Source organism: Meles meles, chromosome 1, assembly GCF_922984935.1.
Source record: "Meles meles chromosome 1, mMelMel3.1 paternal haplotype, whole genome shotgun sequence".
Classification (NCBI taxonomy): domain Eukaryota; kingdom Metazoa; phylum Chordata; class Mammalia; order Carnivora; family Mustelidae; genus Meles; species Meles meles.
Genome location: NC_060066.1, coordinates 189,167,218 through 189,186,159, shown reverse-complemented (window position 1 = coordinate 189,186,159; position 18,942 = coordinate 189,167,218). Strand labels below are relative to the sequence as shown.

General features: G+C 40.4%; 1 protein-coding gene across 3 annotated transcripts in view; it reads left to right on the top strand.

Moving 5' to 3' along the window:
* THRAP3 (thyroid hormone receptor associated protein 3) overlaps positions 1-18,942 on the top strand; it is a 71,427-nt gene that overhangs the window by 9,442 nt on the left and 43,043 nt on the right. For all 3 annotated transcript variants that reach the window (XM_045978863.1, XM_045978845.1, XM_045978853.1), the window contains exon 2: positions 14,340-14,447. The gene's annotated coding sequence lies outside the window, so the exon portion shown is untranslated. The remainder of the gene's footprint in view (positions 1-14,339; positions 14,448-18,942) is intronic.

The following is an 18,942-nucleotide window of genomic DNA, read 5'->3' as shown; positions in this document are numbered from 1 at the left end:
GAGCATGGAACCTGAGGTGGGACTCGATCTCATGAACCTAGCTAGCATCATGACCTGACTTGAAATCAAGAGTCAGAGTCGTAACCAACTGAGCTACCCAGGCACTTCTGTAGTTTTTTTAATGGAAAAATTTTTGATAGGGTTCATCCAGAGTGCCAGCTTCCTGATAAAACCTGATAACCACTCACCATTAGTGAGTTTTGTATTTGCATACATAAACCATGAATGTGAGTGAAAGATAACACTGAGTTTCAAAGTTGTCAACTGAATTATTGCTATGGTTATTTGGGAATTAAGATTTTAAGTGATAGTCAAAAGCATACATAAACTGTAACAATATGTTACTCCAACTAGAATTTTGACCTTGCCCTTCTCAGCTCATTTTATTCTGGTAACTAATCTGAGAGCTGCCAACAAGAAACAGGGTACTTTCTGAGGAGAGGATCTTAGGTTTCCATGTTGGGTATTAATTTTCACAGCAAAACTATAGGGATATAGGCTTTGTCTTCTAGATATTCATCCTCCTTCCTTTATTCCTTTTGGTGAATAAAAACCCATCATTGTTCAAATACAGAAATACTGGATACCCTTTTTTTTTTTCTAAAAATCTTATTTATTAATTTGACAGAGGATAAGCAAGGGAGCAGCAGGCAGAGGGAGGAGAAGCAGGCTTCCCACTGAGCAGGGAGCCCAACGCAGGACTCAGTCCCAGGGCCCTGGGATCCTGACCTGAGCTGAAGGCAGATGCCATCTGAGCTACCCAGGCGCCCTGGTATACATACTGTCTCCTGTCATAAAGCATTATGTGTGCAAAACTTAGCTTCTCCTATAGTAACTCTTCAGTAATCTAGTATCCTGTTGAAAATACTACCTTTTCCTGTTGAAAACTTACTTTCTTGGGTGCTTGGGTGGTTCAGTCAGTTAAGTGTCCCACTCTTAATTTGGCTCAGGTCATGATCTCATGGTCATGGGATCCAGCCCTGCATTGGGCTCCCCATGCACTGAGTGTGGAACCTACTTGGGGTTCTCTCTCTCTCTCTCTCTCTCTCTGTCTGCCCTTCCCCCCTGCTCGTGTGCTCTCTCTCTTGTGCTCGTTCTCTCGTGCACTTTCTCTGTCTCAGAAACAAACAAAAACATACTTTTTCTTGGGGTGCCTGGCTGGTTAGTCCGTAGAGCATGCAGCTCCTAATCTTGGGGTTGTAAGTTTGAACCCCATGTCAGGTGTGGAGATTACTTAATATAAATAAAATCTTTAAAAAAACGCACAACCTTTTCTTGACTACATTTCTTGTTATGTTATATAGTATTTAGTGTTTTTGTTTTTTTTTTTTCTCTCATTGAGCAGTCAGCACCTGAACTGGATTTAATACAGAGTAAGGCAAAATCCTAGGGATTTAGCCTGATCTCTGCTTTCCATTGTATAGATATTTGTGCATCAACTTAGTTTTTTGAAGATGATTCTGGAAACAGAATTACCTTTAAGGATTTGATTTTATTTGTTGCTTGGTGATTATGTAAATACATTGCTGAGGGAAAGAGCCTCTCCCTTCCAGCTTCTTGAATTTTTTCTTTTTCTCCCCGAACTGCAACCTTTTAGAATATAGTGTGCCGTGTGGTTTACATACATCAGTTCATTTAATTCTTACAATAGATGATAAGATTAGTGTAGCTGCTCTTTAGAGATGGGCAAATCAATTAAGGTTATGCTCAAGCCTGCACAAAACTGGAGTCAGGACGCTCATCCGTGTTAGTCTTGTGTTTGCAGAGCTCTTGCTCCTTACCACTCTGCAAGTGTTCAGCAGATAACGTGGGCTTATCCTTCGATGTGGAGTTGTTTCTTTGATTTGACCCTAAGAACGTTGCTTTATGAATCCTGTTTCACTCTTTAAAAGTGTTTGCAAAAATCTAAATGTGTTTGACCAAGAAGTTTGTGAGGCACGCGGGAATGCTAGTACTCTTATGTCGTCACTATCCTAGAGGATCTCTTCTCTCTGGAGGTGGAGAAAGGGAATCTAAAGGGAGCACAACCACAGCGTTCACTGTATAAACCTTTTTTTTTTTTTTTAAAGATTTTATTTATTTATTTGACAGACAGAGATCACAAGTAGGCAGAGAGGCAGGCAGAGGGAGAGAGAGAAGCAGGCTCCCCACTGAGCAGAGAGCCCGATGCGGGGCTCCATCCCAGGACCCTGAGATCATGACCTGAGCTGAAGGCAGAGGCTTTAACCCACTGAGCCACCCAGGCGCCCCTAAACCTTTTTTTCATGCTTTAAAAAACATGCAATATGAAGACATCTGAAAATACAAAGAATAGTACAAGTGGTAGTGATATATTTAAGAGATCAATTTAATTTATGAACTAAAACTCCACTTCTACAGTTGAATCTTCTAGGATTGTTCTCCCCTTCTCTCAACCATGTTTCTGTTTTTGGTGTTTAACATACTTATGGTGTGGTGCCTGGGTGGCTCAGATGTCTGCCTTTGGCTCAGGTCATGGTCCTGGGGTCCTGGAATGGAACCGCATATGGAGCTCCCTGCTTCGTCAGTGGGGGACCTCTTCCCTTTCCTTCTGCTCCCCCTGCTGTGCAAGATCTCTCGCTCTCTGACAAATGGATAAATTAAAAAAAAAAAAAAAAGTTTGTAAAGGGACACACAAAATAACAAGGTACGGGGTTTTTCTAGATTTCTCTTAAATATACATGCTTTCTGAGGCACCTGGGTGGCTCAGTGGGTTAAGCCTCTGCCTTTGGCTCAGGTCATGATCTCAGAGTCCTGGGGTCAAGCCCCACGTTGGGCTCTTTGCTCAGCAGGGAGTCTCCTTCCCCCCTCTCTTTGTGCCCGCTGCTCTGCCTACTTATGATCTCTCTCTCTCTCTCTGTCAAATAAATAAATAAAATCTTTTTTTTTTTAAAGATTTTATTTATTTATTTGACAGAGATCACAAGTAGGCAGAGAGGCAGGCAGAGAGAGAGAGAGGAGGAAGCAGGCTCTCTGCTAAGCAGAGAGCCTGATGCGGGGCTTGATCCCAGGACCCTGGGATCATGACCTGAGCCGAAGGCAGAGGCTTTAACCCACTGAGCCACCCAGGTGCCCCTGCCCCACTTTTTTTTTAAAGATTTATTTGAGAGAGTACATGTATACTCTGTATGGGGTAGGGGCAGAGGGAGAGAATCTTTAAGCAGACTCCCTGGTGAGTGTGGAGCCACAGGTGAGGTTCGATCTCACGACCCATGAGATCCTGACCTGAGCGGAAACCAAGAATTGGATGCTTAGCCAACTGAGCTACCCAGATACTCTCAGAAATATTCTTGGATATATTTTCTGCTGACTTGTGAGAGTTTTTCTAGGGTTTTGCCTAAAACTCTAATTGCTGGGTCATAGGATGTGTCTCTGTCTCTCTCCTTTCGTTCTCTCTTCTTTCTTTCTCTCTTTTCTTTTTGCCTCCCTCCCTCCTTCCCTTCCCTTCCCTTTCTTTCCCTTCTTTCCTTCCTTCCTGTTTCTTTTCTGTTCCTTAAGTAGGCTCTACTCCTAGTGTGAGGCTTGATTAAGAGTCTCATGCTGGGGGCGCCTGGGTGGCTCAGTGGATTAAGCCGCTGCCTTGGGCTCGGGTCATGATCTCGGGATCATGGGATGGAGCCCCGCATCGGGCTCTCTGCTCCCTGGGGAGCCTGCTTCCTCCTATCTCTGCCTGCCTCTCTGCCTACTTGTGATCTCTCTCTCTGTCAAATAAATAAATAAAATCTTTAAAAAAAAAAAAAGAGTCTCATGCTGTATTGACTCAGCCAGCCAGGTGCCCCAGGATATGCATATCTTTATTAGGACACTAGCACAGTATTTTCCTGAGAGATTATACCAGTTTATCGTCTATTACAAACATTTCTGTCACTTAATGACATGATACTGTTAGACTTTACAATTTTTGTCATTTTCTTTAAAATTTTTTTTTAAAGATCTTATTTATTTATCATGAGAGACAGAGGGGCAGAAGCAGAGGGAGAAGTAGGCTCCCTGCATGAGGTGTGGGATGTGATCCCAGGACCCTGGGACCACGACCTGGGCCAAAGGCAGATGCTTAACGAACTGAGCAACCCAGGCACAAAGAGTTTATTTATTTATTTGCCAGGGGCTGGGAGAGAGGGAGCACAAGCAGGGAGAGCGCCAGTCAGAGACAGAAGCAGGCTCCCTGTGGGTCTCAATCCCAGGGACCTGGGATCATGACCTGAGCCGGAAGACAGCCTCAAATAAGCCAGACTAAGCCACCTGGGCCCTAGGCATCCCAAGATTAATTTTTTCATATGTATATTAGTCGTACAGTTTTCCTCTAACTTTATTTGTTCGTTTGATTTACAATATCATTACTTGTTTCTCTGTGTTGCCTGACCAGGAGGTCAGAGACTTCTTCCCTTTTTCATTGTTGTGTCTGTAGTGCCTCGGAAAGTGCCAGGCATATAGTAGGCGTTCAGCAAATATTTATTTAATGAGGTGATTTTTTTTTAACAAAACGGTTGAATTTTTAGTATTTAGTGTAGAGTCTGGACTTTAATCCTTTGATTACATGTTTTGCAAATACGTTCTCCTAGTATGTGGGTCTGTTCTGATTTTTTTTTTTTTAATTCAGTTGGCCAACATACAGTAAGTACATCATTAGTTTCAGAAGCAGCGTTCAAGAATCCATCAGTTGGGGGCGCCTGGGTGGCTCAGTGGGTTAAGCCTCTGCCTTCGGCTCAGGTCATGATCTCATGGTCCTAGGATTGAGTCCCGCGTGGGGCTCTCTACTCAGTGAGGAGCCTGCTTCCTCCTCTCTCTCTTAAAAAAAAAAAAACTTGAAAGACCTATTTTTTTCATTCAATCTACACTTCCAGCATTATTTCCAGTCTTCATGAAAGTGCAAAGTAAATACCCATCTTTCAAAATCATCTAGACGTGCAAGTGAGAAGCTTTCATCTAGGGGTTCCTGGCTCAGTCAGGTGAGTGTGTGGCTCTTGATCTTGAAGTTGTGAGTTTGAACCCCACTTGGGTGTAGAGATTACTTAAAATCTTAAAAAAAAAACAAAACACAAAAAACCCCACAAACCTTCCATCTAATCTTCCATTGGAAAGGATTACTCTGCAGTGTAATGGTACCCAAAAAGGCAAGTATCAAGAAATGAATCTAACAGAATTCTGTAAATGCCTTCCAAGTGATGAATGTGCTCAAATAAACCATATGCTCAAAAAAATCATATGCTCATGGATTATTTGGCAATACCTGTCTGTGTAAAGACATTTTCAAAGATGACAGATGTGCAATCTCACTAAAGGTTTCAGCATTAACAGATAAACATCTGCCATCCATTTTGATAGATAAAGCTAACTTTGAACCCCAGTGATGTGAAATGTTATCTCCCAAAGTGAATTCTACTCCTGTAACACACCTGCCTTACAAAAATTGTATTCAACTGTTACATTTTTTTTTTTTTTTAAGATTTTATTTACTTATTTGGCAGAGAGAGATCACAAGTAGGCAGAGAGGCAGGCAGAGAGAGAGAGAGAAGCAGGCTCGCTGCCGAGCAGAGAGCCCGATGCGGGACTCGATCCCAGGATCCTGAGATCATGACCTGAGCCGAAGGCAGCGGTTTAACCTACTGAGCCACCCAGGCACCCAACTGTTACATTTTGAATTCTGTCAACAAAATATTTGTTTTCTTGGGGACCCTGGCTGGCTCAGTAGAGCATGTGACTCTTTTTTTTTTTTTTTTTAAGATTTTTATTTATTTATTTGACAGAGAGAGATCACAAGTAGATAGAGAGGCAGGCAGAGAGAGAGAGGGAAGCAGGCTCCCTGCTGAGCAGAGAGCCCGATGCGGGACTCGATCCCAGGACCCTGAGATCGTGACCTGAGCCGAAGGCAGCGGCTTAACCCACTGAGCCACCCAGGCGCCTGAGCATGTGACTCTTAATCTCAGGGTAGTGAGTTCAAGCCCCACCATTGGGTGTAGAGATTATTTAAAAAGATAAAAATTAGAAAATTTTAAATATTTGTTTTCTTTCTCTCTAGAGAGAAAAAGTCTGCAAACTCTGGTTCTATGCCATTTGCTTAACAAACAGGGTCTTTCAAGGTTTTGTGTGAAGAGAGAATCATTGTGTTAACTTTGATAGTACAGGAGGAGTGAATAAGGTAACTTTACATTACCTGAGGTTCAAACAGTGTTTACTGTTGAAGTTAATTTGCTGTTAGAATATAATTCCCATAAAAATGCTATTTTGCCTTATAATTTTTTACTGAATTCATTAAGAAACATTATCAAGTCTGCAACAAAAGCTATTTCCAAAGCCTTCCAGTATTCAATAATAATGTTTAAGGGTGGTTCTTCAGAAAAATTTTAGGTTAAAAAAAAATCCCATCAATAAAATTTTGCTAGGAAGCCATTGAACTGCTGCTTGGTAATGCAAATCAGGATCCACCTTCTATTTCTGACAAAAATTGACAGAACTGACAATGGTTCATTCAGTCTACAAAAGTGAATTGACAGCGAATGCAGGTGACTTTTGACAGTACTGGCTCAGCCTGTGATTAGAAGTTTTGTGGAGTACCTGCTGATGAATGTACAGGGAATAACCATGTGCTTGAAACACCTTAACATTTTCACAAGCCCTGTAAATTTGTCCAGTTAAGCCCTTTCTTCTTCACATATTTTTTTTTTTTTTAAAGATTTTATTTATTTATTTGACAGAGAGAGAGATCACAAGTAGGCAGAGAGGCAGGCAGAGAGAGAGGAGGAAGCAGGCTCCCTGCAGAGCAGAGAGCCCGATGCGGGGCTTGATCCCAGAACCCTGAGATCATGACCTGAGCCGAAGGCAGGGGTTTAATCCACTGAGCCACCCAGGCGCCCCTCTTCACATATTTTTTTTTACCACCATCATTGGTGCCACATCTTAGCAGATTCGAGTTCAGGTTGTTATTAGTGTTCTCTCAGGTGTCTTTGAAGATTCTCACCTGTAGTTGTTCTGTGTGGACTGTTCAGAAAGGCTAGCTCTTTGGTCATTTCAAACCCAGCATTGATTTCTGCAGTTAAACAGCTATGCAGTGTCTATAATATCTGTTGAACCAAGAGGCAAGGAACCCACTGAAAATCATTCCTCTCCCCTTTTAACAGATATCCGGTTGTTGAGCAGTTTGATTTACAGGACATCTGAGAAAATAGTACAGAATGTTCGCGTGTATACCTCATGCCCATTTCCCCTGTTAACAAATTAGTATGGTATGTTGTTCATATCTAATGAGCCAGTGTTGATGCATTGATAACCAAAGTCCTTACTTTATGCACATTTTCTTAATTTTTACCTGATAACCCCTTTTCTGTTCCAGGAGCCTATCTAGGATATCCTGGTATATCCTTTTGTAGTTATGTCTCCTTAGACTCCTCTTGGCTGTGACACCTTTTTAGACTTTGGTTTTGGGTGACTTTGACAGTTTTGAGCAGTATAGGTTAGATAGTTTGTAGAACGTCCCTCAGTTGGGATTTTTCTCATGGTTAGACTGGTGTTACGGATTTTAGTGAGAAAGACCACAGAAGTAAGGTATCATTTCCATCACATCATAGCAAGGAATATGTGTTACCAACATGATTTATTGTTGATGTTAACTTTAATCACCTGGTTGGGTTTCTCTGCTGTAAATTATTTCCTCCGTTCCATACTTTACTTTTTGGAAAGAAATCACTAGGCTTATTCCACTTCACTTATGGAATGGAGAGCTATGTTCCGCCTTCTGGAGGGTGGAATATATATATAAATTACTTGGAATTCTCTGGCATGGACATTTGGTCTCTTCTCATCCATTTATACATTTGTATCAGTATAGTCTCATGGATATTTTATACTTTGAATTATCCATTACTTCATTTTATTAAGTTTTGGTGTTTTTTTTTTTTTAAAGTTTGGCTCTTGAACGCTCTTAGTTGGATAGGAGTGTCCTTTTGACATACTCCCTTCATTGTGGTGGTTTTTGTATGTTTGTTTGTTTGTTGCACTTTCTTCCTTTCTGGCATTACAAGATATTCCAGGCTTATCCAGTGTCTTGCTGGCGTCAGCCCTAGAGTTAGTCATTTCTCCAAGGAGCTTTGGTTTCTTTGATTGGAGAATAATATTAGAAATCGAGGCGTGGGTGCTAGATGTGCTTATTGGTACTGGAATGTTACTGCTTATAGGTCTTCTCACCTGACAAAGCAAGGAAATATATGTGTGTGTACATATAGGAACTATGTGTATAATAACATTTTATATATATGTAGAAATACTTGTAAATATTTCTGATGTATCTGTGTGTGTCCATTTGTATAAGCGAAACAGGAGCTTACACTGGTATCTCCACTTCTAATCCAGTACCACCTGGGTCATTCTAGCCTTTCCGTCTGTCTTCGTGGCCTCCTCCTCCCAACAGTAAGAAGTTTGCTTCTCACCATCTGCCATCCATTTACTTACTGATTCCATACTAATTAATTCCAGTATACATATATAATGGTTTCAGAATTGTTAACCCATACCCCCATGGGAAGCAACTTTAACGTCTAGAATACAGTGATTATGTGCAGTTCCTTTTGCTGTTTTCCTTGTTCCACTCTTTTCCATAGTTACTTAGGTCAGCTCCTTTCCCCTCCACCTGCCTTTCTTTTTTTTTTTTAAGATTTATTTATTTGAGAGAGAGAGCTCACCAGTGCATAAGTGGGAGGGGCAAAGGGAGAAGGAGGGAGAATCTCAAGCAGACTCCCTGCAGAGTGCAGATTCTTGATGCTGAAACCAAGAGTCTGATGCATGTGCTTGCCCGACTATGCCATTCAGGCATCCCTGCTTTATTTTTTAATTGACTACTGCTTTTGCTCCCATTGACATCAGCTTTTCCAGTCAAAAGGCTAATAGGCTTGAACAGAATGATTTTCTCTGGACACATTCTTTGGCTGCTGCAAAATGATTTAATCAGCTCACTATAAATAAATGGCTTTCCCTATTAAGCTAACAAATGAACCACTCAGAAACTTACTTTGGTTGTAGCTTCATTTTTACTTTTTTGTTTTTGTGAAGATCTTCTGTTGCAATGAGATACTCTGTTTTAAATTTTCTGATTTTCTAACGGAATGCTGTTAGATATGAATATTGTGATGAGTGCTTAGTTTGGTAATGTCGACACACATCATATTCTTGGCAAAGTTATGGTGTTTTTTCTTTTTTTTTTTAAATTTTATTTTTAAGTAATCTCTACGCTCAACATGGGTCTTGAACTCACAACCCAGAGATGAAGAGCCACATGCTCCACTGACTGAGCCAGCCACGTGCTCCTTCCCCCCGACCCTTTTTTTAAAAGATTCTATTTATTTATTTGACTCAGAGAGAGAGAGATCACAAGTAGGCAGAGAGGCAGGCACAGAGAGAGAGGAGGAAGCAGGCTCCCCGCTGAGCAGAGAGCCCGATGCAGGCCTCGATCCCAGGACCCTGAGACCATGACCTGAGCTGAAGGCAGAGGCTTTAACCCACTGAGCCACCCAGGCACTCCTGGTGTTTTTTCATAACAGAATTTTGCCGTATAAATCATTAACAAAATAATCCACATTCCACACTACCCCTTAAATGGGTAATGTTCAAAGTCCGCTTTTGTTTTCTTGTTTTAACGTATGGAGGTATACTGGTAATTTAAAACTAGTAATAAAATGGCAGAATGCATGGTACTTGAATGACTGAACTGTACTTGCGTCCCCGTAGTCTGTGGCAGCACAAGGTGGTGAGACCTCGTAGTCTCGTTTGCAGCTACTCCACTCTGCTGTTGTGTGAAAGCAGCTAGCTGTAAACCAAGGAACATGGCTGTATTCTAGTAAAAGTATTCATAGATGTTGAAGTTTGAATTTTATAGAATTCTTACACATCCTGAAATACTCTTGATTTTTTCAGCCACTTAAAAATGTACAAACAGATGCCCAGTTCAAGGGAATTTACATATTACTTTGAAGAAAGAAGCTGCAAGATATAATTGTACCATTGTAGCCATCATAAAAACATCAAAAAAAATGTGAGAGATGTACCAAATTTCTTCTTACCATGTTGTTGAAGAACAAGAGGGTAGTCATTTCATCTAACTATATAGACAGGAAATAAAGTTTCAAGCAAACTTAAGAAAAGAGAAAACAAAAAAATTCAAGCAGAGCCAGATCAAAAACCCGCCTCCCAGTTATGCCAAAGGAATAAAAGAGGATTTTTTAATTAATAGTAGGTATCCTAAGAGTACTAAGAAATCACATTCATCACAATTGATGATTCCCAGTGATGGTCAGCAGTAAGCAACTCTAGCAAGTCTTGCCTACAGAGAAACAATTTTGAACAAACAATAACCTAGGAAATATTGACTTCCTGATGATTCTACTACTAGAGGATGTTCCTCATTTCAACAGTGGATGAATGTGGAAACCACACCAGTTAAGAGATAGTTGGTGAATGTCTGGTACCTTCTATCAAGATCGTGTTTCCTCCAATGACTGGTGGTCTTACAAAATAATGGTAACTATGGGCGCCTGGGTGGCTCAGTGGTTTAATCCTCTGCCTTCGGCTCAGGTCATGATCCCAGGGTCCTGGGATCGAGTCCCGCATCGGGCTTCTCTGTTCGGCAGGGAGCCTGCTTCCTCCTCTCTCTCTCTCTCTGCCTGCCTCTCTGCCTACTTGTGATCTCTCTCTGTCAAATAAATAAATAAAATCTTTAAAAAAAAAAAATGTACAAACAATTCTGAGCTCATGGGTGGTTAGGAAAAAATAGGCTGGGCTTGATTCGGCCTTTGTGCATCATTTGATGACCCCTTGATGTAGTAGGCCCTATATTTGCCACCCATATGGGAAGTCTCTTTCTCTCTAAAACCACTTGTAGTAATTTCACCAGACTTGGATTCTGCTTGGTTCCTGCTGATGTCATGGAAGGGGCTTAGAACAAACTTTGCACGGTTTTCTGTGGTAAAACACTAAAGGTGTATTTGCCCAGCTGTCATAATCTCCTCAATCCCTAGTATTTTTCGCCCGGGACAGGAAGTAGCTAAGGTTAAATTTTGTTCTTTTTTATTTTATTTTTTTAAGGTTTTATTTATTTCTTTGTTAGAGAGAGACAGATCACAAGTAGGCAGAGAGGCAGGCAGAGAGAGAGGGGGAAGCAGGCTCCCTGCTGAGAAGAGAGCCCAATGGGAGGCTCCATCCCAGGACTCTGAGATCATGACCTGAGCTGAAGGCAGAGGCTTAACCCACAAGCCACCCAGGCACCCTCAAATTTTGTTCTTTTTTAAAGATACTATTGAAGAGAGAAAAGAGAGGGAGAGTATGCGTGCTGGAAGAGGAGCAGAGGGAGGGGGCAGTCAGAATCCGTGCTGAGTGGAACCTGGGCGGGCTTCATCTCAGGATCCTAAGATATGACCTGAGCCCAAACAAAGAGTTGGATACTTAATGGACCGTGTCACCCAGGCACTCCTAAATTTTGGTCTTTGGATATTTTGGTTTAAATTAATTAGAAGACACTGCTCTTTTGTTCACTTTTATTGGTATCTTGCTGTTAATGCTAGAGGAAATTAGTCTTACACAAGCAAGTTATGCTTGGTGGTTTTAGAGGACTAGCTTTAAACTTAGGTTCATAGGAGCAGGCAGGGTCATCCTTGTGTTTTCTTCATGTTCTTTTTTTTTTTTTTTAAGATTTTATTTATTTATTTGACAGAGAGATCACAAGCAGACAGAGAGGCAGGCAGAGAGAGAGAGAGGGAAGCAGGCTCGCTGCCAAGCAGAGAGCCTGATGCGGGACTTGATCCCAGGACCCTGAGATCATGACCTGAGCTGAAGGCAGAGGCTTTAACCCACTGAGCCACCCAGGCGCCCCTGTTTTCTTCATGTTCTTTATCTCAGTAACTAAGATTACTGTGGGCGCCTGAGGTGAGATGAGGAAAAATAAAATTCAAGTCTTTAACTTTAGGGGTACAAATATTATGGCCCTAGAATATTAGTATTTACCCTCTGTTTGGATTTAAGAACTATGTTGTTACTTAAGGTCTGGTAGTGTTTGGAACGTGGGAGTATTCTGAGGTGCACTCTGGTCTAAGCCACTCCTGTCCTTCACCTGATTATTAGAGGCAATATCTATTAATTCTTCTGACCTTGTTCCATTGAAACCTGTTCTATACTCAACTGCCAAAATGATCCTTTTAAAACATAATTCTGGTCATATTACTCTTCTGAAAACTCTCCATTGGCTGTCCACATTACCCAGAAGAAAACCAAAGTCCTAAAATGGCTTGCAAGACCTGTATGTTCACCCGTATCTGTACCACCATCTTTCCCCTAGAATATAAGCTCTGGGAATGAAGAGATACTTAAATTGTCGACCCACCATTGCCTAGAATAGTGCCTGGCAATATGGTAGATATTGATACATTTTTTGTTGAATAAGTGGACAATTAGGGAAATTGTGTAAAAGGGGAAAAGGTCTATTGCTGGCAGTGCCATGGTGTCCTTGTTAATAATCTGGCATTTGACCATGGGAAAAGTATGCCTGTGAATGTCCAGATGACACAGGCAGGACAAGCTGGGGAGGGTGCATAAAGGCAGGTGGCGGGGATGACCCAAGGCTTTAGGTGTCTCCTTACTGTTACAGAGTAAATAAGGGCTAGATCCTCAGATTTGCTTCTTCACCCATTGCAACTGTGGAAGATTGAAGATTTGTTGAGGTGATAAAATTCTTGCTGGTGTCCAAGAGGAGGTTAATTAATAGGAAAGAAATATGGTGGGGTAGTAAAACGGAAGGGTGTGTGTGTGTTTGCTAGCTATCTGGTTAGAATCTTAAGGATGGGTATATTAATAGAATAGCCTATTTTCTTTAATTCAGTGCATTGTAGACTAAGTGGTTCTCAGTCCTGCAACAGTCACTTCGACTTCCCTCCAGCTGACTGCTGTGAGCCCCTGTTCTCTGCAGTTAGAAACAAGGAAAAGCGTTGGCTGATGTAACCTAGGATATATTCTAAGAATAAGCGGCATGAATATATGGAAAAGTATTTTGCAGGAAAGTTTTTGAAAGTGCTGTGTTACTATGAACTAAGTAAATGTAAACACTGTCATGAATTTGGTGAAGGGGCTGACCGAATACTGATGTCATCTGAATAAAATAGTCTTAGCCTGTTAGTTTTTTAAGAGTAGGTTTTTATTGCCTCTTCCTAATGTTAATTACCTGATTACCTTTGATATAGGTCAAGATTTTATTGCATGGGTTTTCAGTTTACTCAGCAAACACATATCAGTGTTAGGTATATATAGGTTGTAGTCCTTTGAGGGAAATTGACATTAATGGATGTAATGAGATGAGTGTAAGGCGAGACATGTCCAGGGTAACACGTAGAAGCAGTGCAGAACTCAGCCTGTGTGCACCAGGGACAGCTTGCTGGGGAAGGAGACCCCTTCCTGTAAGAATGAGTAGGGGTTTGGTTGGTGGGAGGGGAGGAGGCATTTTAGGCTGAGGATTCCCATGTACTAAGAGACCATAGCTTAAGCAAATACATTCCTTTCTTTTCCTGGCTAGGTAGGCAGAGTTCAGCTATGTGCAAGCCACAGATTTTAGAGAAAGCTAGGGTGGTTATCTTTAATTGAGTGAATGCTGAATAAGTGGGAAAAAAAATGATTAAGACTGCATCTTCAGATTATTTGAATCTTGGATGCCTTCCTACTCTGTAGCAATATGAATGAATGATAAAGCTTTAACAAGCCCAGGAGGAGTAAGGACATTCACACTTGCTCATCTTGGAACTTTGTTTTCCTATTTGTTTTGAATAATACTACATAGCTTTGATGTATGGCCATGTTAGTAATGTTTAGATCTGAGAGTATTTAAGTAACTGGATCAGAGGGGTTATTTGTGTTTTAAGGGATGAGGATGCGAAGTTGTTTTAACTTGCAGTGTGCTAAATTCAGTTCGGCCTACCTCAGTTACATTTTTTTGTTTCAGATATCTAATTCTTCTGAAGTAATTGTCCAGGTTAAATTACGGAGTTTGTGAATTAGTCTTGCATAATGCAAACCATAGCACCTGAAATACTGCCAGTGAGAGTATCAGGTTATAAGGGGAAGGCTTTAGCTTTCCATTCTGCAGCCTTACTGTAGGTAGGGGGTTGGATGGATAAAAACCTGCGTGAGACCGAAGACCCTCAGACCAGTATGCTTTGAGAGAGAAGGTCCACTTGGAGTGAAGTTAAGTGTTAAAGTAGAGTTTTTGCTTAGAGATTTGAAGCATCTGTATTTCATGATACAGTCTGCAAGGTTTGGGTAGTTGTCTCATCACTGCTTGTTTCCTCTTGTTCCAGAATTGTATCCTGACTTTGTAAACTGGAGAAGCCAGTGACACTGCCGGTGTTGTTCTGTGGTAGTGTCTGTTCGGGATCCGGTGCAAGTTGAATCATTGTTCAAATAAGGTAAATGTATGGCGGCAAAAGGAACTAATAACTGCATTGGCGTATAAAACCAGCCTTATGTGTTAAAGAATTGTTCAGAAGATTCCTTAAGGGAAGTTCTGCGTTGTTAAGCTGTGTTTATTTTTCAGCTTAATAAACTGAAACAAGATGATAAAGTAGCTCTGCTCTCCTCTCTGATTCTGTTCTAAGTTGTAGAATCAGCAGTTTCTGTTTTAACTGAATAATACATGTTTATTCATTAGAAAGTATTGAAAAGATCATCCATAAACTTTATGTGTATAATCATTGTTAATATTTTGGTGAATAGTTTCTTTTCATATGTGTGTTACTTGGATATGTGTTTAAGCAAAATCGAGGTTGGACTTTCCTGTCTCACCTGGTTATTGTTAACATTCCCCGTTTGCATTTTTAAATGACTCATGGCATTTAATCAGGGATGTGCCATGTAATTTCAAATTATCTAACTAGTTCCTTTTTGGTAGACATTTAGGCTCTTCTGCATTTTCCTCTGTCTGATAACTATGTGATAGACATGCATACATTTATGTATACATTTGATTTTCTCTCACAGTACATTTTCTTTAAAAAAGCATCTTATATATTTATCGAATTTAATTTTACTTATTAATACATGTGTAAAAATCCTTCCTAGTCCCTAGAAGCTGTTGTTTCTACTTCTACTGTTATTTTTGCTGTTGCTTCTACACAATAAGCTTATTTTGTTACTTACTGATTTTTCTGATTTTTTTGTATTATCTGTTAATTTCCCACCTTGGATGGTGGTGGCTTCTGGTAGAATTCCCTGACCACTTCACACATTCACATTTATTGTCACTCTGGTTATAATATAATTTTTGCTTAGATCAGTATTCACTGTTGGAGGTGTATGGCTGTGTAACTTACAGCTGGATCATTTCACATGCCATGGTTAATTTTCCTGTTTTGCATAGCTTTTTATTTTCTCTGTTGTAATATCTTTTTTTTTGCTCTGTTTTGCTTAATTTCTGTTTCTCATCAGTAATTAATCTTTAAAGTCTACCCAGAAATGTAAATATTCCTCAGTATTTTAAATATTTTAGCGATATTACAAATGTTAACCTTCCTGGAGATACCTTCTGATCTGCTCCGTCGTGCTTGCTCTGTCAACATCATCATCCTCATGACTTTTCCTGCATCTTTTATGCTGGATCCCGTTAACTTTTTCCCACATCCTTTCCTTCTTAATTCAGTCTCATTTTGGAAGAGCACCTTTATCCTTCGGCTTCCTGAGAAAAGGGTACACAAGAGGTGAATTGTTTAGACATATATGTCTAAAAATGCCTTTATTTTACTTCCATATTGATAGTTTGGTTGGGTATAGAAGTCTAATTTTTTTTTTTTAAGATTTAATTTATTTATTTGACAGAGATCACAAGTAGGCAGAGAGAGAGGGGGAAGCAGGCTCCCCGCTGAGCAGAGAACCTGATCGGGGCTCAATCCCAGGACCCTGGAATCACGCCTGAGCTGAAAGCAGAGGCTTTAACCCACTGAGCCACCCAGGCGCCCCTGTGTGGCTCTTTTTATCTAATGCGCTGGTCACTTGATGAACTGAAACTTAATGTCCCTCAGTCCTGGGAAATTTTCTGGAATTATGTCCTTGATTTTTCTCTCCTTTATTGTCTCTACTCTTTTTGTAGAATTGTTAATTGGATGTTGGATCTTTTGAGCTGATCCTATAAATTTATCCTTTTTCTGCTCTTTCCATCGCTATTTACTTTGTGGGAAATTTCCTTGATTGCATTTTATAGCCTTGTTGTTTTTTTCCCACTTAGGTTCATATATATATATAAATTCATATATATATATATTTCATATTTATCAATTCTTTCTTTCCTTCTCCATTCATTCATTCATTCATTTTATTTTATTTATTGGGCACCTGGGTGGCTAAGTTGGTTAAGTGTCTGCCTTCAGCTCAGATCATGATCCCAGGGTCCTGGGATGGAGTCCTGCATTGAGTCCTTGCTCAGCGGGAGCCTGCTTCTCCCTGTGCCAGCTCTCTCTCAGCGCATGTACACTGTCTTTCAAATAAATAAGTAAAGTCTTTAAAAAAAAAAAAGATTTTATTATTTGAGAGAGAAGAATACAGAGGGAAAGTAAGAGGGAGAAGCAGACTCTCTAATGGACAGAGAGCCTGATGTGGGATTCAATCCCAGGACCCTGAGATCATGACCTGAGCCAAAAGCAGATGCTTAACCAGCTGAGCCACCCAGAAGCCCCGTCAGCTTTTTCTTTTAAGTAATCTGCTTGAACCCGACTCCCAAGATCAAGAGCCCCATGCTCTATTAACTGAGCCAGCCAGGCAACCCCATCTTCACCCACATCTTTATTTGCTCCATTCTTCTTCTTTATACAACTCTAAACAGTCACAGTCCCTACAAGAATATAGTTATGCTTTTTATACGTATGCGGAAACTTGGGCCTTCTGTGGCTGTCAGGACAGGCTGGCAGTTGGTCTTAAATTTTCCCATGTGAGTCAGGGATTCCAGTTGAGTAAATTACAAACTCCTTCCTTCCCACCTCTCACGAAGGCTTTTCAGTTTATTGACATGGATGATAAGATTTATTTATTTATGTTACTGTGGTAAGAACCTTTAAGTTGAGATCTGTCTTAACAAATTTTTTAGTGGATGTTGTTGACTATAGGTAGAGCATTGTACAGCAGATCTCTAAAGCTTAATAGTCTTAGTTAACTGAAACTTGATGCACTTGATTAGCAAATGCCCATTTCCCCTTACTCCCAGCCCCATGGCAACCACCATTCACTCTGATTCTATGAGATTGTCTATTTGAGATGCCTCATATAAGTGGAATCATGCAGTATTTGCTGTTTTGTGACTGGCTTATTTCACTTAGTATCATGTCTCTCAGGTTCATTAAAAAAAAAAGAATTCTTTTTCTTTTAAGGTTGAATAGTAGTCTATTGTGTGTGTATACCACATTTTCTTTATCCATTCTGTTGGTGGACATTTATGTTCTTTCCACATCTTGGCTTTTGTTAGCAGTGCTACAGTGAGCATGGGAGTGCTAGTACCTCTTTGAGATCCAGATTTCACTTCTTTTGGATAAATACCCAGAAGTGGAATTGCTGGATATGCATTCTATTTTTAATTTTCAGGAGCTCCCTTTTGTTCTGTAAAGCAGAGAGATGAAATAGTATAGTATTTAAGATTGTGATAGTTTTCTCATGTGTAAAATGAGAGTAATAATAAATAGTGTGTACCTCATAGCAGTGTTGTAACTTAAGCGAATGAATGTATGCAAAGCATTTGGGAGAAGTGCCTGGTATTACTTTATTATTATTACTTTCTTGTCCTTTTATGGTGGATGCAGTATCTTTTATCTTTGAGAAAACTAGTAAATAGGCTTACCTGGGCCTATCAGATAAATACTAATATTTTCTTTTTCAGTGGCTTTTTAATATTTCTTTAATAAATCAGGAATTTTATTTTTGTTTAAGAAGAAGGAATCTTTTTGCGCCAGGTTGTTCAGACTACCGATTTATCTTTTTTTTTTTTTAATAGAGGCATCACACTTCTTTATTCCATATATTATAAGGCTACAGTAATAAAAACAACAATATGGTACCAGTATAAAGACAGATATATAGACCAATAGAACAGAATAGAGAGCTCAGAAATAAATCCATATATTCACAGTCAACCCGATTTATCTTTTTATCTGGTGATTTGAAAAACCATATTTGGGGGTGCCTAAGTGGCTCAGTTGGTTAAGTGTCTTGACTCTTGGTTTCAGCTCGGGTGTCATGATCTCATTGGGTATCAGGCTCAAGGCTCAGCAGGGATCCTGCTTGAAGATTCTCTCCCTCTGCTCCTCACCGCCCCCCCCCACCCCCACAACATTCTCTCTCAAAGATTTTATTTATTTGAGAGAGAGAAAGACAGAGAGCGCACAGCCAGGGAGAGGGAAAGGCAGAGGGAGAAGCAGGGTTCCTGCTGATCAGGGAGCCCAATGTGGGGCTTGATCCCAGGACCCTGATAGCATGACCTGAGCTGAAGGCAGCTGCTTAACTGACTGAGCCACTAGGTACCCCTTTAATAAAGAAATTTTTTTTTTTTTTTTAATTTATTTGATAGACTGAGAGAAACAGAGCACACAAGCAGGGGGAATAGCAGAGGGAGAGGGAAGCAGGCTCTCCACTGAGTAGGGAGCCCAGTGTAGACCTCGATCCTAGGATCCTGGGATCATGACCTGAGCTGAAGGCAGACGCTTAACTGACTGAGCCACCCAGATGTCCCTAAATAAATAAATCTTGAAAAGAAAAGCTGCCTTGGTAAAGTGTGTCTTACAGGGTATGCTTCTTTTGGGGGGGCGAGGTAATATTTCTTTTTTTTTTTTTTTTAAGATTTTATTCATTTATAGGTCAAAGAGGGTGCAAGAGCAAGTATGTGCGAGAGCACAAGCAGAGGGAGGAGCGTGATTGGGACTTGATCCC